At 35.7% G+C, this 13,658-nt stretch overlaps 1 protein-coding gene and 1 pseudogene across 2 annotated transcripts in view; one reads left to right on the top strand and one right to left on the bottom strand.

Annotated features, from left to right (window-relative positions):
- ASCC3 (activating signal cointegrator 1 complex subunit 3) overlaps window positions 1–13,658 on the top strand; it is a 367,582-nt gene that overhangs the window by 341,496 nt on the left and 12,428 nt on the right. The gene's annotated exons all lie outside the window — the stretch shown is intronic.
- LOC140713150 (DCN1-like protein 1 pseudogene) lies at window positions 755–3,619 on the bottom strand (annotated as a pseudogene).

Genomic DNA, 13,658 nt, shown 5'->3' with positions numbered 1-13,658 from the left:
CTTCAGCTCATGTTATCAAGCCTGCAGCCTACATTTTAACAGATCAAAACACTTATGTGTATTTTAAGATTTATTTTAGATCAAAACACTTGTAGGTATTTTAAGATTTATTTTAAAGAACTTTAGCAGCAATATTCTTTTTTTTTTTAATCCTAGTAAAAGTTTTGTTTAATTCTAAGATGCCATCATAGTGAACAACCTTAACTTTAATGCTCCATAGCTATATTCAAAGCTTTTATGTGTTTTGGTTTATAATTATACAGTAATTATAAATGTTTACTACTAACCTGATGACAAACACTATTCTGTTGAAAAGGTTTTGCATTTAAAAAGAAAAATATGTGAAATGCAAGGCACTAGGCCATGAACCAGTATCAGACTTTTAAAGAAAACACTTTATATTGAAAAAAAAATAAACAAAAAACAGCTAATGGGATCTTATTTCAAAACACAGCATATGTGAATTCATCAGTCTGAAAACAATAACCATAACTTAAAATCTTCAAGACAGGAAACAAAACAGTACATATACATATATAGACATATATATCTTTTAAAAATATTTTATAATTAAAATTCCTCTTTATATTTATAAAAATGAAATCAGGTAATACTGAAGGCAGCAAGGTTCTTCTTTTTCCTTTTGCTTTTAATAACCAATTCCAGTAGCCTGAATATAAATTTTCAAATTTTTATTTTGGTAAAACTATATTCTTGAATTAAAGTTATGATTGGAATGTTAATATGTCTATAAGAAAAGCTTTCTAGTCTATTTCAAAATCATGTAAATGAAAAAGCAGTTTTAATATGTCATTGTTTCTTAAAATAATTTCCATATTTGCATAAAATATACTGCTATTCTGAAGTACATTCCTTTGTTAATATCAACCCTAGACCTTAGAGAGTGCCTGAATATACCAAGCAGAATCTATTCTTATCAAAAGACCATAATCATCTAACATTTGAAGTATTACATTTCTAGCCTGCCTTACAGAAATGTTTAGAAAGCAAAGAACCCTTCTTTGAGTGTCAGTAAGTGAACAGAGAAATGACCATTTTCAGCCTAAAAGCAGCTCATGGGTCTTGTAATAAAATATACATATACACACACACACACACACACACACACACACACACACACACACACAAAAGATAGCATTCTGCTTTGATGAGAAAACTGAGCTAATCTGAATGAAACAAAAACAGAAAACAGACTAGAAGCCAGATTGGTATTTTGCGTCGTGTATGCTTGTTTGAAAATCTTTGCTCCTGAAGTAAATATTTGGCAACCACAGTGATTAGCAGTTAAAGCAATTTCAAGAAAATAAGAAGTCATCAAAAATGGACTATTTGTCTGAAAGAGCAGTACCTATATTATAAAGATTGAACTTCATGGCTCATCACAACCATTTTCAAAATTTAACTCCTACTGTCTTCTTATAAATTAAGAGAATTTCATTTGTGTTCCATAGTGCAATGACAAAAAAAAAAAGTAAAAACAAAGCAAAAAATAAACCCTCATGCCTACATTTAGAATATTGTGTTGTGTAGCAATCCAAAACATTCTAAACAAATTAAATAGTTTAACTTATGTGACAGGCAGATAAACATTTCAAAAGCATAATGAAGTCCAATTATGTAGTGCATAATGTAGACAGGAGTAGAATCTTACATTATGCAGACATTTTCTAAATAAAATCTCCCCGTAGGACAACTATATATAAACATGGGTAAGGTAAGCTCAGACTAGTTCTGTGAACCTTTTGAAATCAAGAGTCTGAAACACAATACATTTTTCAGGTAGGCACCAAGTTATCCTAAAAAATTTTCATGTTGGTTATTCTGACATTGTTTTTTCATCAGATACTCTAGTCACATCAACAACTTATGTGATTTGCCAGGAAAAAAAAAATTCCCCCCAAACCAAAATACCATTCTAGATCCAGTATACTTAAATATATCACCCTTATTGGAAGTGCTGTTAGCATAGTCTTTGCAACTAGCCCAAAGCATATATTTAAGCAGTTCTTATAAATTGTTTTGTGATGTTCGTATGTTTAATTCTTATGCCACCTGTTTTCTAATGAAGACAGCGTTGTGCTTTATGTGAGAATGGAAACCTCAAAATAATCACCGTAAAGCTTCTAGAACTTATGTGAGAATAAAGTAGGATGGTCCACGGATATAAGATGAAATCCACAGTGCTAGAATTATAAGTGTTTAGAGCGTCCCAGACTAGAAGACAAGCCCAAACCACCATTAGAAGAATGAAATACGATATGGTCCAAGATGTATCCTTAAAGTTTTGTCCCAACCCTCAGTCTGAATTGTGAGAATTAATCTTTAGTTCAGTCCAGCCAGCAGAAATTGACTGTGCAATTTTCTGTTGTATTTATTGTACAGACTATGTACATTCTAGAAGGTTCCTTTAGTGCTACACTGTTGTACTTTTTGTCCCAGCAATTTGAGGGCATGCAGATTCCACAAAATCATCAATAAGAACAGGTCATGCTCCTTCTTTATCATAATTAGACACGTGATCTGCAATCACTGTAGTGAAGTCTAAAAGAAGATTCCAAGTGTCTTTTGGTATTGATCGTTTATGATGTTCCAACAAAAATTTATTCCATAAGTCTAAGAATTTAAATCTTCTATTAAGCACTAAGTTCCAGTAGACAATGGCCATTTCTAGATCTACTCCTTTTTGTCCTGGATTCTTTGCAAAATTAAAAGTAACCTGGTAAAAGTCCTTAAATCGTCTGGTTCTTTCAATTCTTGTTCCGTCTTGGGTATCTGGGCCTTCAGTTTTTCTATGCTGTCACATCCTATTTCTGCCATGCCATCCATGAACTCCTGTTTGGAGAACTCACACTGTGTTGCTGCTCTGAACTTCCATGCAATAATCAACACACTAATGCTGGCTGGATTGAGTGCCAGGCCATCACAGAACTGCTATATACCATCTATTCCAATTTTATTCTCATGTTGAGGATCTTTGTATCTATTGTACAGTTGTTCTAACTTCTTCCCGTCCAGCGATCCTTTTACACTCCCTTGTATATAAAGTTCAGGGTTTTGGAAAAAATTATCTGTTACAACATCAAACTTCCAGTCATTTTGAGATAGACAACTTACTGAGGTTTTTTTCACTAAATTGTGTGAAGATCATAAACTGACAAACTTTATCTTTCTGTGATGATTTCAACTTGTTCATGTTGGTGTCTTCCAAGGCTCTCCCCTCCTCCTCTGGCTCCGCAGCAAATGAGCAGCAATATCCTTAAAGACTACAAGAAAAATGATGTCAATTTGTGAAAGGAAAACACATCACACATACACATGCACATAGAGAACTGTGACAGTGTACACTGATTAGAAAGATTTCTAGAAACCTATGCTTGCAAATTTAAATTGGAATTAATGTGTGTTAAATACCAAATTATACCAGAATATCTGGAGAACTATACACCATCCCTGTACCTCCTACCAAAAAAGAAAAAAATAATAACTATTTAATGATGGGCCATAAGGCAAACATCATGACAGTGGTGGTAATGATGAACATTTATTGAGGGCTTTCTTTGTATCAGGCCCTGTTTGTTGTACTTGCTTTGCATGTAATTGACCCATTTTCTACAATAGTATAGTGAAGCAGTACAATATTCTCATTATTTAAGATGAAGACTAAGTAACTTTCCCAAAATCACGTCAGAAGGCAAAAACAGCCTACAGCACAGGTTGGATATACCATAAAAATGTATTTCACTGTGTTCCCTTTGTCCTATATCGATGGACTTTAAAATTGTACACACGATCTAGTGAGAATTTATTTTAAAATTTGAGAACTTCACAGAAATTTCTACATTTTTTAACCAAGAATTCCCATTAGACCATGAATAATATTTTTAATCCCTGTTTTTCAGTGTATACTTAAATCACGTCCTTTTAATTACTCTGGTTCCCTTTTCAACAGTCTGCCTATAATTACTTTAACCAGTTTCTTAGAGGGACTTGTTAATATGATTGAATATTTGTAACTGCTTTATTATATCACTCTACAGTGCCTAGTTGGTAGTGTTTGCCTTTTTTGTATCAACTGCTTATGCGTCTTCTCAAGTTTCTATATTATGCTATATAAACTAATGAATTAACCATTTGTTTCCTCACATTCTCCCATAAAGCTACAATAATTGAAAATAATGAGAGAAAGATCAGATTGTTGATCCATAGGGAGAAGGAAGAATAACATCATAATTATAAGATAACCCTATAATTAAAGGTAAATGCACACTAGAATAATTTCTGCGTAGGTGTACTACAATAAACACATATACATACACACATACACACACACACACACACACACAAACACACACACATACACATTTTATGTTCCTCTGTCATTTTAAGGTTTGCCTCCTTAGGTTAGCTTTTTGCCTTCTTTCACTGTCTAACCACCAACACCACCACCACTGATGGGGCCACCTGGATAGCAAGCTTTGTCCATCTTCTGGTTCTTCTTGAAAACTTCAAACTTCTAAAAGTAATAGGCAATCTTAGAGGTACCTTGCCTCAAGATAAGGAACTACCAATTCCCCCAAAAGATAGCAGATATCTCCTCTTTACTATTGAGGAAGAATGTAAAGATCTGTCTTCCAAGGTAAATGTTAGTATAGATTGAATTCATATTCCATTGCCCTAGTGGAAGTAGCCAGCACAGCTGCTTTGAAAGTATTCTGAGTGATTCAGTGTGCCTGAAAGGAAGACCTTTAAGGAGCTACGTTCCGGTGGATACGTTTCCATTGTTTTATATAGTCTTGGCTCTAACTTTAATACGGGAGCTTTTATTTTATATTATTTTCCTTAACACCCAAGTATTTTTTTTTCTTTTAGTGAAAGCAAGTTTATTAAGAAAGAAAAGGAATAAAAGAATGACTACTCCATAGAAATGAGCAGACAAGTCTTTTTGATCTACCGAGTTTCCAGTCTTTCTTCTCTTTTGCATGTGAGATACTATGTACACTCCAATTAATGTCACAATGTTCTAATAGGCTTTATCAATTGTCATATATGCTAGCCAAAAAAAAAAACTTTAATCAACTGCATAAATAACAGGAAGAAGTATATGAATTGTATGGGTATACCTTTCTTCATTTAGACAACTTTCCTATATTTGCAAAAACAAATCTTTACAATCTTATTGGTGGGATTGTTGTTTAGCCTAAACTTCAAAACAGTGATTTGACTTCTTAATCTCTGTAACAACTTCTGATAAGCTAAAAACATATTACATTTCACATAGCTAGTATTATATTTTTCCTATAATTCACAGATACTCTGAAAATGCATTTTATCTTCAATCTATTTTTTAAAGTATATTGGCAGATAACCTTAAGATATGTATGAGCCAAGTGCAGTAGCTCACACCAGTGATCCCAACAGGGGGAGGCTGAGGCAGGAGGATCACTTGAGGCCAGGAATTTGAGAACAGCCTGGGCAACAACAAAGTAAGACCCCATATCTACAAAAAATAAAAAAAATCAGTTGGGCATAGTGGCACTCACCTGTAGTCCCAGCTACTTAGGAGGCTAAGGCAGGGGGATCATCGGAGCCTAGGAGTTTGAGGCTGTGGTGAGCCATGATTCATGCTGCTGCACTCCAGCATGGGTGACAGAGTGAGATGTCATCAAAAAAAAAAAGATGTGTGTGTATATTTATGGATACACACAGTAGAGTCTGAGAATAGGAAAGAATAAGGGAAGAAAAAGAAGATATAGCGATGTGGGTATTTTTCATTAAAAATTATTTTAAGTGGAAGGTATTATGACTGTAAGCTGGTTCTATATTTTCATTAACAAATGATTCTCATTTGTAGTAGATGAAAAAGCACAGGAATATTTTATGATGCCAGGAGGTAGAATTGCCATGGAACAGAGTGTTTACATATAGATGCACTAAGCACAGACTCATTGTGTTGGTGATGTATTAAAGAATGTCAGTGTCATTTAAACAAATGAGTTTTAGAATTGCGGAGTTTAAATACATTTAGCAATGAAAATAGTCCGGGTATTGCTGAGCTTAATGATAGAAGTACTTGGTCAAACCCTTAATGCAATACTTGTACGAAATGTTTTGGTATAGCAAATGGTAGATAAAGTCTTTTGTGTATTTTTGTAGAATCTTTTCAGATTTTTAAATGCTTATAATTAGACCAAGAAAACATTCTCTTTAAATAGACAGTACTGCACAAGAAGCTTCAGAAAGCTTCTAATCATTTTGAGAAAAAGATGAGTAGATTAGGCCGGGTGCGGTGGCTCACGCTTGTAATCCCAGCACTTTGGGAGGCCAACACAGGCGGATCACGAGGTCAGGAGATTGAGACCATCCTGGCTAACATGCTGCAACCCCGTCTGTACTAAAAATACAAAAAATTAGCTGGGCGTGGTGGCGGGCGCCTGTAGTCCCAGCTACTTGGGAGACTGAGGCAGGAGAATGGCGTGAACCCGGGAGGCAGAGCTTGTGAGTGAGCCGAGATCCAGTCACTGCACTCCAGCCTGGGCGACAGAGTGAGACTGCGTCTCAAAAAAAAAAAAAAAAAAAAAAAAAATGGCTGGGTAGATTATAAGTAAATAATTTGTGGATATGTTTCAAGGAACTATGAGCATTAATACCATAAGCATACATTTGGGGTCTTTTGTATCATCTAAAGTATGCTGGAAACTTATCAACTATAATGACACTGTTAAGGTGACTTGAGTACAATGCTTGGGATATATAGATCTCTATATCATAGGCAAATCAATATTTCACTTTTTTCTTTTTCGTTCTTTTACAGGAAAGATTGGAAAAAGATTTTTTGTTTGTAGAGTCTTATGATGTTTTTAAGATTTTCTGCCAAATTTGAATTATCTATAAACAAATGTAGTTTATTTATTGTAAATATCAGTGTGACTTTATCAAATTCATAGAGATGAGGGTGAAGTCTGAATTCAGGCTGCATTCCTGGCCAGACTGCCAGGAGTTCATATTCTGCCATAAAAACCTGATGAAGCTGTATTAATGGATGACTATTTAAAAACAAATAATTCTAAATGAACTTAATCCTGAATGGTTATTATTCCAAATATAAAGGACCACACAATGGTGCAGAATCCTAGTCCTAGATGATCAAAGCTATATTTTATCTCCACAGTAGAACACCCAAAACACCACCTAAAACAAAGCACCATTCTCCACTAGGGAAGTGATACAGAGCTGATGCACTTAGCTTTCCCAAAACTAACACAAATGTGTGGATTTTGAGGTGTTAAACACCTTTACTTACTCTTGTGGATTTATAGCCAATCTCTCTTCAAGGACTATAATATAATTTGGAAGGATGTTTTCCCCCTGGGTGACTTTACCTGTAAGCTTTTGTATAACAATTTGGTGGTGGTTTATTGATGATATGATGCTATTATGAAGGATCCTTCTACCCCTTGCTCCTCTTCTCATACCCACATAACAACCCTTTTCCCGGTTGGGGCTGTAGGAAATGAGTAATGCTTAACCCATTTGTGTGATCAATTCACTTAAGCAGCTACTGTGAAATGTTAATCACAACTTTAATTTGTACTGCATTAGCATTTTGATTAACTTGTAGGCTTGCTAGCACACTTGAAGCGCTTTTACTCATAGTTACAGCTCGGAAATGACTTTTTGATTAATTAAGTTTGTTAGACAGCAGCTGAGCTTCCTGAATGCTAACCTTCTGGGGGTAAAAGTTCAGGAGAAAGTTACTATGAACAACTGTTGCTATTGAAAAAGATTCTTATAAATGTACTTATAGCATTTTAATTATTGACAAAATATTGTATCATTACTTGCAACTGACCTGAACCTTTAAAGGAGTGTACTTTTCTGTCAAGAAAGCTTTTTCGGGTTTTCCCATCATTGTAAAGCTTCTGGGAGCTCTTGAACTAAATAATGCATTTTCTAGCAGATGTTCTAACAACTAATGTTTTAACAAACTGCCTAGGATCAATTTCCACAATTTTTTAAAATAAACTTTTTGTTTGAGAATAGTTTTATATTTCCAGAAAAGCTGCAAAGATAATACAGAGTTCCCATACAAAATAGAACCTATTTTTCCCCTAGTATTGATATCTTAAATATATTGGTAAGGTACATTTGTAACAATTGACAAGCCAGTTTTGGCAAATAATTATTAACTAAAGTCTATGCTTATTTAGAATTCTTTAATTTTTACCTAATATCCTTTTTCTTTTTAAAATTTTTTTCTTGATATATAATACTTGTACCTATTTTGAGGGTACGTATAATATTTTGATACAGGTATACAATGTGTGATGTTACCTAATGCCCTTAGTTCTATTCTAGAATCTCATTGTGGATATCCCTTTAAATTCAATAGTCATTTCTCAGGCTTCTCTTGGCTCTGACAGTTTCTCAGACTTTCCTGTTTTTGATGATCTTTCCATAGTGTTTTGCATTCTTGTGATACTTTATACATAACAACTTCGTTTTTATAAATTAATATAATTTTTCTCATTTTGGCGTAAATAAATCTCTTTCTTTTAAACTCTGATGACAATATATCATCCCCATGTCATTTAATTTGAACAGACATGTATCACTTCAACCTTTGTCATGATCTTATTTTCTCTTTTTTTTTGAGACAGGGTCTCTCACTCTATCACCCAAGCTGGTATATAGTAGCCTCAACCTCCTGGGCTCCAGCGATCCTTCCACCTCAGACTCCAAGTAACTAGGACCTCAGGCACATACCACCACACCCAGCAATTTTTTTTTTTTTTAATGGTATCTCACTGTTTCCCAAGCTGGTCTTGAACTCCTGGGTTTAAGTGATTGTCCTGCCTTGGCCTCCCAAAGTGCTGGGATTACAGGCGTGAGCCACTCTTCCTGGCAGTGATCTTATTTTCATACATTTATTGTAATCCTTCTACTAACACTGGATACATTAAGATGATGACAAGAGATATGGGGAAAAGGAGGAAAGGTTTCTTGAGGAGGAAGGATAAAGGGAGAGGACAGAGTGTGAGTCTAAAGAATACTAAGAAGGGGAGAGAAGCTGGAGCAATCCGTCCACCTCCATGCATACACCCTATAGCCACAGAGACTTGAGGACACTAAGGATTAAATTGACAGATTTCTTAAACTGAAGTTTAGATTTTAGGGGAAATTTTTAAATAATAAGCCTTAGAGTTAGATTTTATTATCCCCCTTTTAACGTACCTCTTTATGTACATTTAATGATGTAGATTTTCTTTTAGTAGCCTAGGTCAGTGATGCTATTTCCTTGCAATGAAACTGACTTAAAATTATCACAGTGCTCAATGTTCCTATTTTACTTTTGGATTATTTAAATCCAGAATTCAGTTGTGTTTCAAAAGATAAGTGCCTGAAGATCAAATGTTAAGATGTAGTTATAACTGTTAGGTTAAAATTAATTTTAAAATTTTAGAGTTTCAAAAAATATGTTGATAAAATTTACCCACGGAGACAATAATCAATTAATACATAATAATTTTGTCTGGAGTTCACATTTTTCTGCTATGTGGGAAACGAGGTCAGATGTCAGCCACCTCAGATTCTTTTTGAAGCAAAACAGAATATGCAGAAATCAGCACACTTAATAGAATACAGTGTAATGAGCACATGTATGAAACTGGAAAACCAAAATCAAGCCTTAACTTCATCACTTGTTTACCAGCATGATTACATAGTCACTAAACTTCTTTAGGCTTAAGTTCCCCTTTCTATGAAGGGGGATAGTATTAATGCCTGCCTCATAGTTAGTATTGTTGAGTATTAGGTGAGGGCCATTAGTGAAAATGTTGTATAATCTGTGTAGTACTATACAGGTATTTTCAGCACACCATATTGCATACTCTCTACACTGTCTGACTTTATATAATTCACTGGAGCTTTTTACAATAAATTCATGGGATTTACTTGATATGAAATATAGAAGATATGTTGTCAAGCTTAAAATGTTAACTTTTTAAAGTATAATCTGCAACTTTGGAAGATAAGAAGAAAAGTGTCTATAGGTTTGGATAAATCTATTCTTTGCAGAAATACTTACACAAATATAAAAATGTGGTTGAATTTAAATGCTAAGACCAAGCCTGTTATGCTTAGGAAATTCTTAAAATTGATTCGAAATAGATGTTGAGGACATACGGTGTATCTAAGTCATAAAGGATACCTTTGGCTTCAGGAACCCCACACCTTTAAAAATTTCCTTACAGAGACTGCCCATTTTCTAAACTCTAGAGGGGACCAGCAGAAGCTCCTCTTTTCTGTGAGTTCTTGCCCACATACCCTGGAAGCAGATAATTTATCTTCCTTTGAACCCAGAAGGGTCTTTTCTCTGTACAGCTTATTTCCTGCTTAGTATATGCTACCCCTAACCTCAAGGATATTACAGGGTTTTGCTTTCTGTTTGTTTTTGTTGTTATTGGTTTATTTTGTTCTACCCTTGCATAAAACCAGGTACTTCAGAAGTTCTTAACTTTTCCGTATAAAGATGAGGTCTAAGATGTGTTTAGTATGTCTATTTTTGAATTTTGCCTCTCTCTTTCTCTCCATCCCCAACTCCCATTTCTCTCTCTCCCTCCTTCTTCTCTTTCCCTCTCTTACCCTCTCACTCAGATACAGGCAGGCACACACATCACCTTCATTGTAACATTCAACTTAGAAACTCCTGAATTGGCTGATTCTTCTTACTTCCCCAGAATAAAAGTTCTCCAACCATTTCTTTCTTCTCAGACTCCTGCTTCTATCCATGTTTTGTTTTACTTTCAGTGTCCATAAGATTATTTTCTCAACTATCTTCTAAACTCTAGATCTCTTTCCTCCTTCCCCAAACACCAGTTCCTAGTCTTCAGCTCCATCATAGTGGGCTTAACAGATGACCCTTTTATAACATCATAATTACATGCATCCCATATTCCTGTTATAGCTGAACTACTTTAATCATTAACTCATTGATATCACTTGGTATCAAGAAGGTAGTGATTAAAGTAGGCCAAGGATTGTGGTCTCTCTGACCACAGCATCTTTATCAACAGTTTGAACATTTCTGTTATTCTGATCTGGAATCCCTTATTCCCTTCCTGATTCCTCAGTTTAGTCCTCAGTTCCCTCTGTTTATGACTTCACTTGCTACCCTAAACAGCATTGACACCAGAGTTGGCCATTTCAACAGTAATGTCACTGGTACCCTAATGTTTCTCACCTCCCTAGGTAACTATCGACATTTGAATTCTCAACTTTCACATCTAAGTTATGCATACTTAATTATTGCTGGAAACAATCACAGAACACTGCTAATTGTTTCTACTACAAAGTCATGCTGTTGAAGCTCACAACCGCTCTAATTTTTATTCACATCTTTAATTCTCTCCAGTGCTCCTTTATGGTATTTCCTCCCAGCAAGAGACATCGCCTCCAACTTACAGAGATGATTGAGACTCTAATATAAGTGCTATCAATTTCCCTTCTCTTCACCTCCGAGCTTCTCTCTCTTCATTCACTCTCTGTGAGTGAGGTCTCCAGGGACCAGCAGAAGCCCCTCTCTTCTGTGAGTTCTTGCCCACATACCCTGGAAGCAGATAATTAATCTTCCTCTGACCCCAAAAGGGTCTTTTCTCTGTACAGCTTATTTCCTGCTTAGTATATGCTACCCCTAACCTCAAGGATATTACATTCCACCTGGAAAAATAGAAAGTAAGCTCTGTAAAAACAAATAACTATATAATATGGGCATATTGGCATTTTATTATTGAAAAATTAAAGCTTACAGAAGACAGAAACCATTAAAAAGCACCTAATCAAACTCCTTGATTTATCAGATGAGGAAAATGAATACTAGTAGTTAAGTGATTTGCCCAAGGTCTTACAGCTAATTTAAAGGCACAATACTCTAAACTCTCAGGCTAAACCTTTTTCTAGTATACCACACTCTCTCTTCAACCAGTATCATGTATTCATGAATCATACTACTGATTACACTTCATCCAGACTTATTATTTGCTTACATTCTGTCTTGTCAGGAAAACTTCACAAAGTTTCAATTTATCTAGTGTGCACATTCCTCATAGAATCTTTAATTCTAATTTAGGGCCCCATTCAAAGTCTACACACCCTCCTCCTCCTCGTGAGCTTCATAAGCAATATACTATATTGGTTAAAGCAAGCCCTTTCAAGTCAGGTTCCCCAGAACTGGAGTCAGCTGTACCCATTTACCAGAGCTATGCAACCTTAGGCAGTGTCTTCATCTGAAAAATGGTTTAAATTCAAAAACTTACATTAAATGGTTAAGAGAGTGTTTGACAAATAGTAGATGCTTAACCAATGTCCATCCTAATCACAACTCTTTCAGCAGTGCCTGTGAGACTCCTTTAGCTGCCCTCCCCCTCCCTTTCCAGGTGTCATCTTCAGGTAAACCCCACTCTGCTTCCCCTATCTCTGCTCCATGCATGCTCATTGTAATTATTTTGGCTGTGCGCACTTTGTGCCCAGGATTTCTAAGTCCACAGCTCTAGCCCATATACTTTCTCCAGAGCTCATTTTCACCTCAACTTCTTAGCTTCATAATAGCACCTCACTTAAAATGTGTTCAAAATTAAATTCATCACCTCCTCTCCAGCTCACCTCTCTTCAATAAATGGCAACCCTATTGTTTTTGCTAACTAAAATAAGGTTTTAGTTGTGTTATAATTTTATAAGTGGATACAGTGCTTGAAATCACATTTCCATTCTTCCAGGGCTGGTGATGACAAAGAATTCCGAATCAGCAATTAACTGAAATTGATTCCAACTTAGTAGAAGAAAGTCTCACACAGAGTCAGCCCCCATTCACGTTTCCCCAACACTCAGAATCATCCTAGCTTTGTCTGATAGATAGAGTGCCAAGTAGAAAGTGGATAAGAGGTAAAGGGGGATTAAGTATTTGCCTGATATTAATGCTAAGCTGCTAATGAATGTCAAGGATTATTTATCCTCCTTGTACTAAAACAACCTTTTATTGTTTAGATCGCTGAGTATTAGATCCCTGTAAAGGACTTTGGGGGTTACTTGGGAAACTCAGGCGCACTCGCCAGTTGTTACCAAAACCATCCCCAGTCTGGGGAGGAGCATATACCTATCAATCCTTATCTGCCAGGAAAACTGCTGTGAAAGGTAGTGAGACACAAGGAACTCATCCTAAGCTCAGTCATATGAAGAGTATCAATGCAAACTACCAGGACTCTCAAATCCACTTACCTGGACCATCCCTTGGCCTTAGCCCCTATCAGGTTTGGATCTCTGAATAGTCACATGGGCTTGCCCACTCTAACTGAATACCAGGCTCACATCCTCCAGTTTGGCCTAAGCTGCAGGATCTATCTTTGGCCTTGTTCCCTGCCATCTTGTATAACAGTATCCCCTTATCCTTAGAACATAGTTCCAAGACCCCCAGTGGATGCCTAAAACCATGGATAGTACAGAACCTGATTACCATCAATTAGAACATGTTTCTGTTCATGTCTTCTACCCGTACATTTCATGCCTTTCCAATCTTAACTAAGCATGTATCATGCACTGTGGCATAACTTCTGCAGTTTGAGGTGTGACAGCAAAACTAACATGAA

Source organism: Chlorocebus sabaeus, chromosome 13, assembly GCF_047675955.1.
Source record: "Chlorocebus sabaeus isolate Y175 chromosome 13, mChlSab1.0.hap1, whole genome shotgun sequence".
Lineage (NCBI taxonomy): Eukaryota > Metazoa > Chordata > Mammalia > Primates > Cercopithecidae > Chlorocebus > Chlorocebus sabaeus.
Note: the sequence above shows the minus strand (reverse complement) of the source record. Positions and strands in the feature narration are given on the sequence as shown.